This window comes from Xiphophorus hellerii, chromosome 2 (genome assembly GCF_003331165.1).
Source record: "Xiphophorus hellerii strain 12219 chromosome 2, Xiphophorus_hellerii-4.1, whole genome shotgun sequence".
NCBI classification, from domain to species: domain Eukaryota; kingdom Metazoa; phylum Chordata; class Actinopteri; order Cyprinodontiformes; family Poeciliidae; genus Xiphophorus; species Xiphophorus hellerii.
In genome coordinates, this window is record NC_045673.1 from 3,438,069 (window position 1) to 3,457,743 (window position 19,675).

The 19,675-nt window shown below is 39.9% G+C and overlaps 1 protein-coding gene across 2 annotated transcripts in view; it reads left to right on the top strand.

Moving 5' to 3' along the window:
• znf423 (zinc finger protein 423) overlaps positions 1 to 19,675 on the top strand; it is a 184,146-nt gene that overhangs the window by 130,176 nt on the left and 34,295 nt on the right. The window lies entirely within an intron of this gene.

Consider the following 19,675-nt stretch of genomic DNA (forward strand, 5'->3'; position numbering starts at 1 on the left):
TTGCTAACTTTGAAAACGATTAGCGCACATAGCTTCCTATAAAGTAATTTTTCCTAATAAATTATAAAGCACTATTTTACTTGTCTGGTTTGTAAACATTCAGTCGAATAAAGTTCGACATCTGATTAAGTCGACATTTACATTGACTCATATTTTAAAGACTGTTTACAGCAATTTTGTTTCCTCTTTTCACATTCTCTACTGCCAGTGGTGTTAATTAAACTAATAGATGCTAAAATGTATATGCACCTATTCAATAAATTAGATTATTATTGAAATTTTCCATTCATTTCAGGAACATTACCACTAAGGAAATCAAGTTACATAGATTAACTACACACAGATCGACATTTGAAAGCCTTTTTTCTGTTAATTACGATGATTTTCCACTTACAGTTGATTAAAATGACATTTGAAATAAGAATATTACATCGGACCAAATAAAAAAGCAATTTTTAATTAAAAAATGTGGACTTAATGAAAAGTGTGTTTAATACCTCCTGAAATGTTGTCACTTTTTAAAAGGTACTTTATGAATATTCTAGTTTATTGAACATGACCATATGAATTGTTTTGAGGACATTTTTGTTGGTAAACAAAATCTAAGTTGTTTCTATTCTCTACCCAGAATTCATAGCTGTAAGTTTGACCCTGTTGAGGGCAATATATAACACGTTGTGTCATTGACATGGATTTAGCAAAGGTCTGCATACATTTACATGTTGCATATTTAAAACTTAAAAACCATTATAAATTTAATCGATAATTTAGTAAGAGAAATAAAAACGTCCGTAGTAAACTCTGGTTTTGGACTTCCTAACCCGACACTGGAGGATCGGATCATGTTTTGTCTGAAGAGCGTTTTGTGAAAACGACGTTTCTCTGCATTAAAACATCCTCCTGAGCGTCAGTCACTGGATGAGCATGGCAGGAGTGATTTTTATGATACATCTCTGTTCTTTTTTCTTCTCCGTCTTGATCTGTTTTGCCTTTATCCCCAGTCCTCCCTCTCTCTCAGTGGTTCTCCTGTTCTCCTCATTTCTCCTCCCTCCATCTCTCCATCCCTCCTATGGAGAGCAAATCCCTCTTTTCCTAGTTAGGAGTGCAGGGAGGAGTGCTGCGTCTTAGATCTCGAGCCCCCCCATGTCGTCCCTTCATCAGGTTCCCCTCTGGTCCTCCCACCCTTCCATCCTTGCTCCATCCCTCCATCACTCCTCTATCTATTCTCTTGTTAAATTACGGCTCTAAGCTCCCTCCTCTCTCCTCCCTCCGCTCTCCCTCTCAGCAGACGTCTCTCTTCTTTCTCATTACTCTTGCATTTACATTAAAGGTCTAGCACTGAGCAGATGTTCTTATCTAACATAACTCTCACTGTTTTCACTTGAATCATCTTTAAATCCTGCATCACTTGCAGATTAACTCGCACTCTGTGAAGCTAAACATGAAAAACCTGAACGTTCGTCTCTTTAAATGTTATTCTGCTGCCATGTTTGTCACTTTCACTCATTCAAGTCTTTGTTTCCTATTAGACCACTCCAGATTTATGCTTTTATTCCTATTAATTGTTCATATTTAAACATATTTTGTTACGTAAAATATTCGTTTACGCCTCCGCAATCCCTGCCACTGAAGCAATGACACAAAGTCAGTGTACTAGTAAAACCCAGGTGTTATGAAGAAGAAAGAAGTCAACTTTGGGAATCTTGTGCTACTTGTTCTTGAGGTGATTTTTAACTATTTTTATTTAAAAGTTGTTTCTATTTCCAAGAACCAGTTTGAAGCTATGCTAACCCATCAGAACTGACTTGAAGTTACTCTGACCTGTCTGAACTGGCTTGAAGCTATGTTTACCCTTCAGAACCGATTTGGAGCTATGCTAAGTTTTTAGCAAAGGCTTAGAGCTGTGGTATCATATCATAGCGTCTCTGCTAACCTGTTAGCACTGGCTTGGAGCTATGCTAACTTGTCAGTGGACTCATCTCTTCCAGTAAATAGTTGACTCTGTCTCTGTTTTGACTTTGTAAAGATGATCAGAGTCTCATTTACTGTCCTAACAAGTGCCTGAGTAATGGGTTAAGCTAGCATAGTTAGCATGTTAGCTTAAATTCAATTCAAATATACTTTATTAATCCAAAAGAGAAGTTAAATGTTGGTGTCTCAAATTATCCAAGTTTCTTCAAAGATACTTACGTCTCTGCACAGGAAGGGCCGTCTGTAGCAGTCCATATTACAGCGGTTCTGAAGAAGCCTCTGATTTAAGACCGTAGAGCAATCTGATAAAGAGGATTCTCAGGGTTAGCCATAATTTTCTTTTCTTTTTTCCTTCAACTTACTTCTGGATTTCCCGTCTTTACTGAGTCTCATACGACTTGGTGGTCGGCACCCCCTTTGGTCTGGAGTAGTTACTGTTATTTTTACTATTTGTGGGATTTTCTCTTTTGCTTCCACTTCCTGTTATGGCAGCATTTACTCTGTGGTTACAGCATTTTTTTGTATTTTCACCAAGGGCGTAGGTTTGGTCTACGTTTTGGTGGGACCTTACAACTTACTAAACTAATTAATGTAGATTTTCGTTTATTTATTTTGTTTTTGTTAAAGAATACATATGTTTGTTTTTTTTTAATTAATATGGCAAAAATTGGTCGGGACTATTTTATATCCCTTGAATATTGGTCGTGACATGTCACGACCGTCCATACCCAAACCTACGCCCATGATTTTCACTGTAGTGTGCATTTGTTTATTGTTGCCTTTGAGTTTTATCAACATTCATGAGTTTGTGGCACATTTTGCCATTTTCTGCACGTTTACCCTTTTTGGCCACCATAAAAATTACAACAGACAGACTTTCGCACAATGTGTTCCTGTAAGTAGTGTTCATCTTGTGCAAGTTATATCGAACCCAAATTAGACCAGCTCTGGTCTAACACTCATAGAAACAACAAAGTGTCCTCGCTAAACCAGGATGGCGTTGTGCCTCGATTAACCAAAGAAACTTTGATTATGTGAGGCAGTTCAGGAGCAGAGCAGAGAGAAAATACTTCTATAAGTGGATTTCAGACCCTTTATTCCCATAGAAGTGCCGTAACAGGCTGACGGAAACAGGAAGCTGTAATAAAATGGCCTCATTATTAGAAGGTGTGATTTGTTGAAAGGTTGTAATTTTCCACTGAGGAAGTCTGACTGGAATTACAGCTGTTGGCCAGTTAAGAGTGATGCATATTTTCTATTAATGGGCTTTAAAGGTATTAATAGAAACTGGTTTCAACGAGTGACTGTTTGGTTTAAAGTAAACTCGTCTCCCTCCCTTCTTCCCTCTCTCCGCCTCTCCGACCTTCTCCGCTGCTGCATCCCGCTCTCTGGGAGGTGGTGGATGGATTAGCCATGTGTGGTTTCACGGCTTCACACACCGACACACACTGCCACTGGTGTGTAGCTGGTTGTGTTAGCATGCTGCTGTGGATTAACCGCTGGAAACACACACACCCACACACACTCTGTAATAATCCAGCTCACACCTGGCAGCACACACACCTGTAGATGCAGAAAGCCACCTACAGCCACAATGTGAAGACGTAATCCTGCTTTACTGGCCCACATGTTTTGGTTTTTAATGTGTCAGATCAGAGGGGTGGAGGAATGCACCCCCTGCCGGGTTATGAATGGACCAGCCCACACCACGGGCCCCTGGGGGCCCCTTTGCTGCAGCAGCGCCTCTCTCCTTCCCTCCGATTCTCTCTGTTTGACTGCTTCCACAGATCGCTCGTTGTTTCTGCACGGATGTCAGTCATGTGTCGGTTTGGGTCAGATGTTGGGACAGCTGCGAACCCGGATCGGGTTTTCAGGTTCTGGTTATGAGCTGCGTGTCGTCGTTTTTTAGACCCTGGTTCCTTCTCTGCATTCATTGACTCCTTGTGGGGGTGTGCGTGTGTGTGTTAGCATCGCTGCAGCTCAGTGGGAGTGGGCCGCTGGGACCAGGCCCCTGCTCTACTGGCCTGGAAACCCTGTGTAATCAGACAGGACAATAGAGCCAGATTCCCGATGAATCAGAAAACAAACAGCTCAGGATCCGAAACGAGGCCTCGGAAATCTTGCCCTCATGTTTCAGATGGAGGAAATGATTCTTTCTCGTCTTTTTTGAAGTTCAAATATATATTTTTGGTACTTTGATCAGAGGTGAAGGCTTGAGTCACATGATAGTTTCATTAATTCAGGTTGCATTCACACCAGCCATGTTTAGTTCACTTTAATCAAACTCTAATGCGGACCATTCTGGGTAAATACAACCCAATCAGACGCGCTAGTCTAGCACTAGTGGTGGAAATGGCTTGAGATGTTTTGCCAAAGGCAAAAGAGAAATTTTACAACCACTAAAGTCTGATACCACTCCACCTTTGTTTACATTTCATAATGAAGGAAGTTGTACTCAGTGTCTTCTTCTGAGGTTTTTGTGTCGTTTCCTTCAGTGGCTCTAAGTGCAGCACCCCTACAGGTGATTAGGGGACCATGTTTGTTTGACACAGTGCAGTGTGAAAGAAAATCGCAGCAGCTGGAAATATAACAAATGCTTCAGTTATTCCACTGGCAAATTATTTCATTATTAATACAGGAAAATGTCTTATTATAAGTGAAATAATCTGCCAGTGGAACTAGTACTTTTTCATCAATGTTAGAGAATTGTTTTCTTAAAACAGGCTCCTACATCTGGCTAAAATGTTACCTGTAATTTAGTTTGGTCTTATTTCAAGTGCAATGAAATATCTGCTTTAGAAACTAAACCAAAAATAGTTAAGATTTTGTCTTTTTGCAGTGTCATGTTCCTCTTTGTAGCGATAAGGAAAACACTGCAGAGTTTCCTCCTTTACTGTGTTGCTACAGATGCCCAGATGGGACAAACTGCTGCCTAAAAACTTGGCCTTTTGCTTTTTTGTTGAGTTGCTGATCATGTCGCTGGTCGAGTATCTGAAACTCTGGATCTCTGCATAGAGTTGGACAAACAAAAGTTTCAGGATGATAAAACAGAAATAATTGTTCATTGTTCCACATCTTCCCGTCCCTGCTGAGAATTTCCCCTGCTGCTTATTGTCCAACATCACAGAAATTATAAACCAGTGTTTGGTCAGAGGAGGTGTTTTTTTTTTTTTCTTAAATAATTTTTTATTCCTGCATGACATCGATGAAGGCTTTGTTAGATTTATTGTTGCCTGTCTGTCTGCCAGTGGGTTCATTGGTTAATGACTAATCATTAAGACAAGTGTGTGTTGTGTTCCTGGAAAACAGCAGCTGAAGCAGAGGTGATTAAACGATGCTTCTTCCATCGTTCCCTCACTTCGGACCACCCGTTTGTCTCTCTGTCGTAGCCGTCGGTTCTCCCGCTCTCATTATCTCTCCCAGCTCCTCTTCCTCCTCCCATCAAACGCTTCTCTACGCCTCCTCTGGCTGCTTCTCCCCCAGCTGCAGGACATTAGGAGATGAATGAATTAATAAATCACTCGCGCACTGACGTGACTGCGCGCAAACAACGCTGACAGACAAGCAGAGTGGGCGAGTGTTTTGCTGTCATTAGGAGAGACACACCAACTCTCCATCATCATGATCTGAGGAGCTGCTGAGAGCTCAGATGAAACCCACACGGACCGGGTTTTCACGTCCAAACATCGTCTCTAATTCATCCAACAGGACTCAGATGGAGACTGGTAATATTTTAGGTAGTATGAACTTATTAAAGCCATCATTCTGGATCATTTTTCTTATGCCGGGCTGTGGGAAATGTTTTATTCTATAGGGTTTTGATTTCATTTCAAAAACACAACATCTTAAGCCCTGCAGCCGACCTCATGTCCAAACTACCACATGTTCGTCTCCTTGAAGGTAACTGGTGGTAAACATCCCATAACGACGCTGATTGATCTTTGATTGTCAAATCAAAGATCCATAAGTTAAGCTAGTTACGCTTGATTTTATTTGTGTAAATTCCAATGGTAGCTCCATGGCAGCCTGAAAACATGTGCTGCAGTAACTGCAGTATTTACGTCTAAGCATCTTTTTATGCTAATGTTTATTTTTAAGCATTTTCCTGAAGGCAGATTTTCACATGTCGGTATTATCTAAGTCATGACTCACCCGCTTTGTGCGTGTAAATGCATTCAACACAACATTCACACTCACATCCAATGAGACTTTGAACTTTAACTCTTGATTTCTCTCTCGTTTTCCCAAATAACCAGTGTTGTATAAAGTACTGAAATCTCAGAGTCAAGTAAAAGTATAGGTACCTCTCCAAAATATGACTTTGGTAAAAGTCCAAGTCACTGACTGAAATGTTACTTGAGTTAAAGTCTTAAAGTATCTGAAACTTCTTGTACTTAAGTATGGAAATTGCTGTAAAAATGGATGTACTCAAGTAATGTAATGAAAAGTACAAGTAAAAAGTAAAACAAAGCAAATGCAGTTTGAATGACATTTTTTATATTTTGGTAAACTTGTCAAATACACTTAAAATAATGTACACAACCAAGTGCAGGCAAAATTAAACCTGCTAATAGATATACCTGCAGGCATCATTTAGTTAAGAAAATTAGGTGCTTTACCTATAGCACAAGGTTAACTTAACCTGCTTTACAACTGAACCAGCTTCTTAGTATACCCTCCAGGACAGAAAATACAAAGTTTTTGTAAGCCTTAAGTTTTCCCTTCAAGTAAGGTCAGTGCTGAAAATGAGAAAAATAAATAGTACAGAAAATGCGGCCAACATGAAGAAAAAGAGCTGTTACGATTACTCTACTTCACAAGTCAGTGAATCAGTCAATCCTACAGTCAGTAGGTGGTGCACACAACTGGTCATTATGCAAAAGAAAAAAAGAATTGGGAGGGAAATGCAGCTTATTGGCATCTGTAAACCTGGTTTTGAACTTGCATGCCTTTCCTATATTCGTTAAATTTAGTCTAAATTGCTATCGCTATGGCTTCTGTCCCCCCTTGAACAGAGGAGTCTAGGTAGCCTGCTACAGTCAACATTAGGCCTAAGCTAAATACACCACGTGTGGAACTGAAACAATGCCAAACAAAGTTCATTTATGGTCAAGATTTCACAATACAGTAGTGCCTAGTGACCAAGCTATAGTTACTGAAACAGGAGGATTATAACCATTTCATAAGACGTTACCTCGATGTGTTTCTTCAAGTTGGACGGGGAGTTTTTGTAAGATAGAATTTCCACATCTTCGGGCAGGAATAACATAAACTGCATGCGGTACGACGAATCTTTAACACCCACGAAAGAGTATATTGTGTTTAAATAAGGCCATGGGCTCTCATCACCAGCTGGTGGTTCCCCTGGAGCCGTGTCCGACGTAGTTGCAGTCGTTGTGGTCTCCGTCTCCTCCTCCATGTGGCTGCTGCTGATTGCGAGACTTGCTTTGTGTTTAATGGGAGAAGCGAAACAGGTGTATCCTATTGGTGGTGATGAACAAGCCCAGGCAAGTAGGCTACGGACTTTGTTCGGTAGCCTACTTGCTACTTGCTAATCAGTAGGTGGGGTCAAAACACTTGCGTTTCTCTCTCTCGCTTTTTTGTAACGAGTAACTAAACCATACATTGAAAATGTATCGGAGTAAAAGTACGCAATTAAGTTCGGAAATATAGTGAAGTAAAAGTGAAAGTTATCAAAAATTTTCATACTCGAGGAAAGTATGAAGTACTCCAAAATATACTTAAGTAAAGTAGTGAAGTGTTTTTACTTCGTTACTATACAACACTGCAAATAACCTTAAAGACCTGATGTCGGACTTGCTGTCTTTGCCTTAGTGTTGGCTAACTAGGCGAAAATGACTCAAAAATCAGGTAGCGCACTGAGTTCCACTGTTTGTTTGTCGGAGGTTTGCTCTACTTCCGTATGGAGGTGGAGCCAGTGTCAGGTCAATTGATATTGATCTTGTGTTTGTTGTGATTTATTACCCCGCCCTACCGTTGCTCCGTAATCGGAATCTGAGACCAACTGATCCAGAACACCTCTGCTTTCTGCTTCCTGAATCCGTTCTGATGTTTGCTTTATGGAGGGCCCGGTGGGTTGCAGAGTGTTTGATATCTGACAGCTGATTAAGGAGAGGAACGCGGCGCTCCGACAGGAAGTCTCCATGGGCATCATGGGAGGTAAGACCAGGAGAGGGGGCGAGTCAGGTGAGAGGCTACAGGAAAGACGAATAATCTGGAGAAGAGACGGATTTTCTACCCTCGTTTAGTGGAAGTGAAGAAGAGGAGAGGAAATGGAAAACAAGGTGGAAAAGGAGAGAGCAAGGCGGCCTGGCACCCTGCCGCTTATCCTTGAACACTCCGAGGAGGACTCCCTCTTTCTCCTTCTCCAAGCACATATCCACGGTGCCCAACCGGCGCATGAGGGTGCTGTTGCAATTAAACCTGCGCAGCGTGGAGCCCAGATTGAGAGAGAAACGAAGGGAGGACTCCTCTCTGCATGAACGCTTCCCCTGGAAGACAGGAGAGGGAGGAGAGGAAGCTACCGAAAGGATGAAGCCTGAGTTTCTGTTAGGATTATTACAGAGCTGGGATGAAAAAAATGTTTGGAGAAGATTATAGTTAACTGACTGAAGAGAAACAATCTGAAATTGTTTTTTGGTCCAACTTTCAGAAAACTGCAAAACAGTCGAAACACTGATTTCCTTTAAATCAAGTCTAAAAAAAATCCTGGTTAGAGTTTCCTTTGATTAGTAGTAAGTGCGCAAAACAAAAGTATTTTTGGTGTACATTCTAGTGCAAATATCTTATTACGGATACACTTGAAATAAGACAAAATTAACTTATAAGTAACTTTTCAGCAAGATAAAGGAGATTGTTTAGAGGAAATAATTCTTTAATATTGATGAAAAAGTACAAGTTCTAAAGGAAAATTAGAAAAAAATTGTTTTTGTTACTGAAATAATCTGCCAGTGGAACTAGAACTTTTTCATAAATTTTAAGGATTTGTTAGCTTAAAACAAGCTCCTCAGTTAAAATCACACATGAAAACATTTGTTCACGTGATTTCATTAAACTCATTCTCCTACCACTTCCTGTCTTCTTCTTTGTCTTTTTCGCCAGTAGTAACATCCAGTTGTTGATCATGACTAGTGTGATGCAAAATAAAATGTTTCCAATTAATTTTTGTGAAATAAACTAATTTCAGTTTGGCTGAAAAACTACCTCATCCTAGTACAAAAACTTTTTATCAAAAAATGTGAGTTACACAAATTTATTTTTGGAATTTCAAATTGCCAATTATATGGTCAGTGGAAACTAGAAATACATCAGTCCAATATTAATATTTGTGTCCAATATTGACAAAAATTCTAGGATATTGGTAAAAATGTGTCTGATCTAGAGCAGATCTATTCTCTGCTTCATTATTTACTTTACATCATATTTGGAATTTGTTGTTGCACTTTTTGAACCATTTGAGAGAAGGTTTGTTGCAGTTTATTTTTACATTTAACCAAGGTAGTCAGCCTATTGTTTCAGTTTCTTTATTATTTATTTTCCATTGGCTGTAATTCTCCTAATTACACTGAGTTGTGTTGTTTTTACATATTTGACCAAGCTTGTTTGTGAAGCTGTCTGTGTATTTAATTGTGCTGTACTGGTGCAGAGTTTTCAAATAAATTTGTAATTCGGTACATTTATGTTTGCGTTTTTTAAAGAAGAAATATTTTCACTCAATTCAGCTGTTTTCTGAATCAGATTTGTATCGGCCAATACTAAACCTCAGATATTGTTATTGGAAGTGAAAAAAGTGGATCATTGCATCCTTCTGAGAACTGCAGCTGTAGTTACTTTATTGTGCTATAAAATGTTGCTTTGTGTCTGGAAAATACATAACACCGCCTCTTTAAAGTAAAAGCATGTAAATAAAATCAACATTTCTGGTGATTTTACTTTGAAAAACTTGAACAAGCGTTGCATGCAGGAACCCTGAGGCCTACACTCTTAAACGATCACAAGCAAAGTGTTGCACAGAAATGTTGTTTTCCATCTCTAGCTTGTTCACTGTGACACAGTATGACATGCTCACCCTGCTGTGATTGGTTCTTTAATTAGCTCCTAACAAGAGCCTTCAGGAAGCCAGCGTGCTGATTGGATGTCTTATCATTGTTAATTAGCTCAATTAAGTCATTAAGAGGGTCCTCAGCTTTTTGCTTCCTGGGGCCGCACAGGTAGAGCTTCCCCCGCCTGCACGGTTTTTTTAAAAAACGGTCGGAAACGGATGGTTGTGGGGGGGCGAAACGGTGTATATTTAGACATGAAATCATTTCCAAGCTTGGTTGTGAATATGATCCAAACATGACAGGATTCAGCCGTGTCAGAGCGCCTAACTCCCAGATTTGTCATGTTTACGGGGCGACATGGATCGCTTGTTGTTGTTGTTGTTGTGCGCGTCTGCGGTGTCCAGGTGTGACGCAGCCCGCGGCTCTAAAAAACATACATCTGGAGCAGAGAGAGCGCTCCACAACCAGATGTGCTCCACTCTGCCACTTCACTTGTAGCTTTTTTTTTTTACCGTTTCCGGTCGGTAAAGGTAGAGTTTGTCCAGACATCAGCTGAGTCTGTCAGGTGTGTTTGTTCAGAGGCTAACAGATGTTATTTTGATGTTTAAAAGTGACGAAAGGACAAAGAGAGGCGGCGGCGGCGCAGACAGAACATCTCGTGAAACGAGCCATGAGGCGATGTTTGGTCAAGCATGGATGGCTGGAGAGCCAATTAAAGCGGCGTAGGCAGAGGAGAGGCGCGCCTCCACCTCCAGCTGTTGGCGGGCTGCAAATTACTCAATTATTTTCACATGCGTGTGTGTGTGTCGCTATGCTTCAGTTAATGTGAACAAGTGTGCATGCATGATTCGCGTCAGCTCATAATTGTTAACAATGATTCATTGTTGGCTGAACAAAAGAGTGGGGTGTTTTGTTGTCACCTCCGCCCCCCATACACACACACACCCCGACACACACACACACACACACACACAGACACCAACATGTTGGTCAACCTCAACGCAACGACCCTAATTGCAGCCCAATGCTTCGCTCTGAAGCCGCTTCCCTCCTTTATGTTTCATCACTAATTGAGAGACACTCCACTAGCAGAACGCCTAAACCAGGGGTGTCCAACATGTGGCCAGGGGGCCTTTTGTGGCCACTGGACTGACATTGGTTGGCCTCTGACTTTCTTCCCTGTTCGAATTTGGCCCCCAGTACAAGGGTTTGATGTAAATGGGGACTTTCTATTGGTAATTAAGGCAAATTATCACAGATTAAGTAAAAAGATTTGAGGCATTTCTCAGAATTTTCGATTTGTTTTTCAAGAATTGTAATTCTTTTTCAACCCATCTCAAAATCCACATAAGTAACCAAACATTTTTTGGTGAGATCTATATTAGTTATGTTCTTAGCACGTGAAAATAATCACATAACTTTTTGGGATGTATGCACACTAAAATCTTGTTCCATTTTCATTTAGTAGATTTTAAGACTATGATTTGCTTGATGGTGAAGGAACAATTGAGAGATGGACTAATTTTTATCCTACAAACGTTTTACTTTGTGCGCAGTCCAGCGGTGTCACTCTGACCCCGCGTGTGTTTTAGGAGGTTTTTTTTGTGTGTGTTGTTTCACAAACTGATGGTCTAATGGGACAAGCTTCCCTGCTGTCTGACCGTGACGTTTGCTGCGCTCTTCCTGAGCGTCACAATAAGACCACATCAGGGTTAAACAATACTGACACTGAAGAAAAAATGTCAGAATTCTGAATTTAAAATGAAAATTCTTAACGCTGGGCTGTGTGATGGTGGCACCAACCAAGCTGTACTGTTGTAACCAATTTGAAAACTAAAGAGGGCAGCACTTAATATATTATGTGGCCATTATATATTATGGCCAAATATTGCAGAACTAAACATAAACAAATGCTGCAAAAATACCAAATTTTACCAAGTATTTTTGTCCTGTTTCTACTGCAAATATCTTAGTGCACTTGAAATGAGACAAAATTAACTTTAACTTTTCAACCAGATAAATAGTCTTGTATTAAGTCAATAATTCCTTTATATTGATGAAAAAGTACTTGTTCCGTTGTCATGAGTACGGAACAAACGTAATCAAATGTAATCAATTATGAATTTAATGATGGACCTTCACTTAATGTCATGTTTTGAAAGTTGATTCTATGTTGCATGACTTTGTGTTTTTGTGTTTGTTATGATGTAAAGCACTTTGAAATGCCTTGCTGCTGAAATGTGATATACAAATAAAATTTGATTGATTGATGAGTGAAATAATCTGCCAGTGGAACTAATACTTTTTCATCGATATAAAGGAATCATTGACTTAAAACAAGCTCTTATTTCTTGTTAGTGTTGTCTTACTTTAAGTGGACTAAGACATTTGCACTAGAAACTAGACAAAAATTGTTTGCTAAGATTTTGTTTTTGCAGTGAAGATGTTAAAATGCGGACCCTTAAAGCCCCATAAATGGGTGTTATATCCTGTTTTAAAAAAAAGAATGTTGATTAAGATTTGTTTCCCTACAAAAGCAGCATGAAGCTTTGCGTGTGCAGAGGTATGACTGGGAAGTAGCGTAGCGGCGGCAGAGAGACGAGTCTTGATGATGGAAACGACGGAGCGCTCCAGAGAGACACGGAAACAATCCCTTCTAACCACTGCGCTGACACCTCTCTGTTACGAGTGTGTGAGCGTGCACGTGTGTGAGCATGTATTAATATTGATTTAGCATTCTGGCAGGGGGTCTTTGAACCTCACTTTTCCTACTCCAGGCCTGCAGGGACATATTGCAGTGACACACACACATACATACACACACAAGGCAGTGTCAGATGTAATTAATGGCATAACATAAAGACAACGAGACAGAACAGCAGCATATTAAACATGAGCCATATAAACACGTCTGTGTGTGAGGATGATGAGGTAGAGAGGAAGGTTTAAACTGTGAATCCGGGATGTGGTTCTGCTCCACATGTGAACTCTCTTAAGTTGCTGCTTCTCTTTGCTCTTGGATGGATGTGAGAAGCAAAACGTTTAATCCAAATGCATTGAGAAATCAGCTTTTTCTAGTTATTAGCTGCAGAAGAGCGACGCTTTCTGAATTTGCAGATACCAGGAGATCTGTCACAAACCATCACTGACATAAATAAAATATGTTTCTGCAGAGCATTGCTTCAAATTAAAGAGTGTTTGAGATTTTACTGCTCAGAAAAACTAAATACGTCTGAAAACATTGATTTTAACATCCTGTCTTAACTAAATACTTCCTCAAATACAAATTTTAACATTAGTGTTAAAATCCAGAAAACATGCAGAGCAATATGTTTTCTGGATATTAGAAGAAAATATAGAAAAAGTGATACTCAAAAAAATTACCAAGGGAAACAATTGAAAAGAAAATTTAGAAAAAAGTAATACACTGCTAAAACACAAAATATTACCAAGTATTTTGGTGTAGTTTCTAGTGCAAATATCTTAGTAGACTTGAAATAAGACAAACCTAACTTGCATGTAACTTGTCAGCAAGATACAAGAGCTTGTTTTAAGTAAATAATTTCTTATTATTGATTTAAAGACGTACCAGTATCACTGGCAACATGGAAAAATCTTGCGTCTTGCTGAAAAGTTACATGTAATCTAGTTTTTCTTATTTCTTACACTAAGATATTTGCATCGTTCTAACAAGGGTTTGACAATTTTTTCCCAAAACTTATTTTCTGTGATCTTTTATTCACCCTGGAAGAACCTTCTGACTATTTTACAGCGTTTACTTTGTGAAATCGTGTTAAAATCGCTTCTAACTCAGAGGAAGTTAAAGGTGAATTGATTTTTCTGATTGTTTTCTTTGTGTCTCAGAACATAAAGTCCTTTCAAAGCAGAAGTTTCTGGAGATTAGCAGATATCAGTCATTTATAAAGTCTATTAAAGTTATTGCTTTGTTGTCCATCGCTGATATTAGCGGATATTGCTTGTGAGTCAGATTTGCAGGTGTACCAGAAACACGAGAACAGGTTCCAGCTCAGGACTTTTAGTATGTAAAAAACTAAATAAAAATAAATGGGAAAAATATTAATAATTGCAGTACAATTGTTAATATTTTAAAACTTATTAAATATATATGTATTTTAAAAATTCATTAACTCATTGATATTTAGGACAAGATTTCAAGCTCCCTGAATTTGGACACAGAAATGCTGAATCACCAGTTGCCATGGTGATTCACACCTTTTCTACCTAAGAAGGGCGGGAAAAAACAGACTCAACAGAGATCCTTTAATTCTAGGTTTTATTTTCAAATCCCAACATAATGGAAGTAAATTCAGAGTTTAGATATTTCACTCTGAAATGAGATCCAAGAGAAAAAAATCCAACATATTGGATGAAAGAAGGCCTTTGAATATTAGAGGCTAAAACTGAAAAACCGTAAACATTTACAATTTTCGCTTTTATAAATTATGTTTTCTTCAGATAAAACATTCCAGCGTTACAGTTCATCAGAGGCGGCTGGTTTCACTTCATCAGCGGGAAAAAAAACAGAAAACGTGTCTTAAAGCTGATCAATCCGGTGGATTAATCTGTTATTTTGTCTCTTCATGTGAGTGACCAACACTTTTCCTAAGTGTAAGCCCTTATTTTTGTTGCATTGTTTAGTTTTTCCTGTTTACTGGTTTCTCCGGTGGTCTGCCTCGCTGTCTGTCTTTGGGGAAACTGTTTAGAAGTCTTCATGCACTCTCACACAAACCCCCAGACACATTTATATTTGATTCCTCCCTCAGAATAATTAATAACTTACTGTTCATTTATTTATTTGTTTGTATTTGAGGCTGACAGGAGGGGAGAAATGTGTTTGTGTGCTTGTCTTATGAGACCAAGCAGAAGTTATTATTTTATTCTTCGGTGCAGCGCAGTGGAAACTGGCTTTGTTTTGCCAGGTTGTTGCAGCTTTTTTTTGTTCAGGTTGCTTTAAGGAAAGATTAGAGATGTTACTCATTATTTGGTTTTTACATCCGGTAATAAAAAACATGATAGAGTTTAAAATAGCATATTTTTTTGTCTGATAATTTTTATTTAACATGTTTATGGGTGAAAATGCAGCTTAGTTGAGTTTATTTTGTACAGCCAATAAGGATAACAGGTTTCGACTCTACGGTTACAATGTTTGGGTTTAAAAAATAAAAATCTAGTTTTCTGTCTGTTTATAGCTTTAATTTAAATCACTTGAGCACCACATTTAGCGATGCATAATAAAATTATTTCATCCATCCATCCATCCATCCACACATCCATCTATTGTTAATCCATTTGTTCATCCATATATCCATCGATTTTCCCATCCAACCAACCATCTGTCCATTTGCTCATCCATTTGCCCATCCATCCGTTCTTGCATCCATCCATCTATCCAACCAACCAACCAAACGTTCATCCATCCATTGATGTTTTTCCTCTAGAAAATGACAAAAAAAATAATTATTCTGGATATTTCAGGGTGATTTATCTGAAATCCTGACATTTATATGAAACCATTAATGACGAAACGCTTCAGTTTTGCTGTCAGTTCTGATCAGTTTTGGACCGAAACGCCTGTAATTATCCACGCTGTCGCCCGTCAGACACCAAATAATTCAGGTGTAATTGCACATAATCAGATTATCCTGCAGCCTAGTCTTCCAAGGTCACTCCTCTCCTCTGGATTCCTAATCTGCCGTGTTCCTCCTTTAAGGAAGCCGCTGGCTGATTATGCCTCTGTCATTACCTGCTCCGCCCAGCTGGACGCGTCTTTTCACTCCAATGCCACCTTGATTAGCTGCTCTTAATTTAGGGGCACACCCACGAGTGCGCGGCGGCACTCGAAGGCTTCTGTGTGGTGAATTACGGCTGAACAGTGGGGGAACCTGAGGAGCTCGAACCGCGGGAGGGTTGTTCATTTAACCACAGAGTGAGAAATACAAGAGTTTGGGAAATGATCGGCTGCTTCGCGCTGGACGTTTTTGTTTCTGCGGCTCAAATCAAGATGTTCCTCCTGTTTGTCTTAAGGTTTTCTGTCTCATTTCCTTATGTGTACATCCAGCAGGCATCTCCAGTTCTTCACCACCCACCCACACACACACACACAGACACACACTCGGTGTGCGGTGTGGGACGTCTCCAGCTGCGGCTGCAGGTATCTGGCAGGCTCTTCCACACATGACCTCGCAGTGATTAAGTGTCTTCATTAGCATGCTATTCTGCGCCGTGTGTGTGGGCGGTGTGCTGTAGGGAAGCGGGGTTTCAGTCGTGTGTATTTCGGGCCTGTCAGATTTTGGAATCAATAATAAAAAATAAAAATAAATCCGCCTCTGTTTGCTCTTCAGGTATTTTTTTTATGTGTTTTTTAATCTCAGATCTTCGGCGGAGTCGTTACCATGACCACGGCTTGGCTCGGGTTGGCACAGCCCGGTGTGGCGCTGTGCCGGCGTGGGTTCAGAAAGCAGAGACAGGAAGAGGGACTCGGTGGGAGGTTGAGCTGGCCGGGGCGGGAAGGGGCAGGAGGGTGAGGGCAGGTGGACCGGACCAAGGTCACTCCGACTGAGGGTGTGTGTTTGTCTTTGTGTGTGTCCACATGTCCACCTCAGTGTTGTGGAGGATCCAGACTTCCCCAATAAGATGTCTCTGCTCTGCTTTTGGTTTGTTTTGATCATTTCTAGATGCATGCAGAAGTATTCACACCCGTTTTATGGCCACGACAAACTTTAATCTGCCGTAGAAAAACACCAACCAGCTGCGTTTTTGTTACAAAATGGTCGCAAAGGGAGGTTGTGGTGGTGCAGGGGTAAAGCACAACCCACATATGGAGGCCTTAGTCCTCAACGTCACAGGTTCGAATCCCGGCCCTTCCTCTCTTGTTACCCACTTTCCTGTCTAACCACTCTCTAATAAAGGCTGCTAGAGCCAATAAAACCTCTAAATAAACAAATCGGCACAAAATTTTGTCAAAAATAAAAAATTTTTGGAAGTGTTGTCCTTCCATTAAATTAGAAGCTCAGTTTATAATCATATGCGAATAAGTATGTTTACACGATATCCTGACATCTGTCAGAAATTAGGAATGCACAATGTATCCGCACCAACATCTGTATCTGTTTCTGGTTGTATTTTCCCCCAAAGGTGCAGAAACTGTTGGAAAATATATATAATATTGGCCAAAACAGCAATTTCAATATCAAATATCGATTTTTTTTTTACATCGGTGCATCCCAATCATAAATCATAGGTCATTATATGTTATGCATGTTATTTTAGGTTTTTAATCCCTTCCATCAGCCTGCTGGGAACCACAAATAAAAATTGGATGTAAAAATGAGTCGGTAGGAGGAGAGGAAGACGGTTGTTTTTGTTAGAGACCCATAGATTTGTAAAATGTGCTGTTTTCCTTCTTTACATGGAAAAAAAGCCTCTTCCTCATCACTGATTCAGTCGGCTACAGCCCTGCCTCCAGTCCTGTCTCTGTGCTCTCCTGTCTCCGTCTCCCCGCCGGTCTCCCATCATGGATCTCTCTGGGTCCAGATGGGCAGTTTGCAGGTTAACTGGAACAGCTGGAGCTGCATTATTAGCATCCTGCTGTGAGCTCTTATTGGCTCTGCTCATCTCCTTTCCTCCTCCTTGTTTCTCCCTCCTCTTGTCAGATCCTTAACCAACTGGAAAAGATTTTTCCTTTCGGTAATTTTAAATCAATCAGGTCCCTTTTAACCCTAATTCCTCCTTGTTGCTTAAACCCAGAAGGACAAGCGTTTGAAACCTGATGTTGGAATAAAAAACATCTATTCTCTCAAAAAAAATGTGCTCAAATGCATTTAATTATCTCTTTGACAGCAGTTTGAAAAGCTTTATTAGATATAATTTGTGTGCAGAAGAGGTGCTTTTAGGGTGGAGCTTAAGCCAGGAGTCTCTCAGGCCCGTCTGTGCCTTGTGTGTGTGTGGGGGGGTCGGCGTGTGTGTGCGGGGGTGCACATGTGTGTGTGTGTTAATGTTATTGTTGTGGAATGGAGATTGGCTTTTTAGTGGTATTTGGATGCAGAGATGCAGTGAGGATAAGCCTGCTAGCTCCCCCTGACTCCCCTTGGGAGAACAGATTAAAGAAACACACACACACACCCTCACACACACAGTAAACAGAGGGCTAGGATTAGATGGAGGTAGGTAAACACACATACTCTCATTTCTGCTGGATTTTATTGAACAAAAACACGTTTCTGCAGCTTTCTCTGAGATGAGATATGAAAACTCGATTGCTAGGTTCTGACCAAACAGAAGAGCTGCAGGTTTGTCCAGATGTGGCGGATCAGAGGCGTTGTTTTATCATCTGACTGACCAACTACAAGCCTGGTTTTATGAACTTCAACCTTTCCTTTGAATAGAAAGTTTGTCTACAGGCGCAAAATTAAAATAAACTGGCTAGAAATGTGATGTTATGTTGCAGTATGAAACAGAGCTGCAAATCAGATTGATTATATGTTTCTTAGATTTCCCAGTTTTGGAATGGAAAAGGACAACTTAGGTTGCTAAGTTTAAAATAGCACAAATAGTGTCATGAAATGGTGTGGATGAGTGGTGAGGCAAAACGCTAGGAGACCCAGGTAAGAGAGATATGGTAGATTTAATGATGAAATGATGCACACAAAGTCCAAATCCCTGGCAGCACTGCTGAGCGGAAGCTGAGGCTCAACACAGGTAGCAACAGAGAGCACGAATGGACTAACCTGACACACGGCAGAACAGAAGCCAAAATGAGACGAGGACCCGACAAAGACACAGACACACAGGTGACACTAAATACACAAGAGGTAATCAGGGAACGAGACACACCTGGGGACTAATCAAAGGGAGCCGGGACAACACGGAGACACAGATACACAGGAAACTCAAAATAAACACACAGAAAAACACAGATTCTGACAAATAGTTGCAGCCTAATTACCTAAATCAGTGTCTACACATCCTTAAAAAGTCTTACATTCATGCATCTAAAATAAATACTTAAATTGTCTTAAATTCATATAAAAACTCTAAGTTGGCCTTAAATGTGTCTTAAATGTTATGGCAGGACAACTTAATGCCATATATTCTATGTAGTTTTCTTCTTGCTGTAATTCACTGTTAAGTCTATGTTCTCTATGTTATGTGACTCAAGGCAGTTCTGGTAACTAGCTGCTAACGTTACCCTTGCTAGCGAGCTGGCTAGCTGTCAAGACTGAAGCTAGCTAGCTTTTTCACATCCATTCATATAAGTACACATTTATCACCATTGCCTCACTTCACTGTGAGGAAATGGTTGATTTATTTGTGATTTTCTTTTGTACATTTTTGTCTTAAAATCCAATCATAATTGTTTTAAAAATGCCTTAGAAAGTCTTAAATGTGACTTGGTGAAACCTGCAGAAACTCTGTAAATAATTTAATCTGACTTTAGTCTGATCTTTAACTGCGTTTATTAGGGAAACCGCACATTTCTGATTCTCCCATGATTCATTATACTTTACATTTCAAGCCTGAAGCTCAAGTTATGTTTAATAAATAATAAAAAATATCACTAAAATAATCTGATCCTGCCCACTTCATGAATTAAAATAGAAGGAAGGTACTTTTGAAATTCA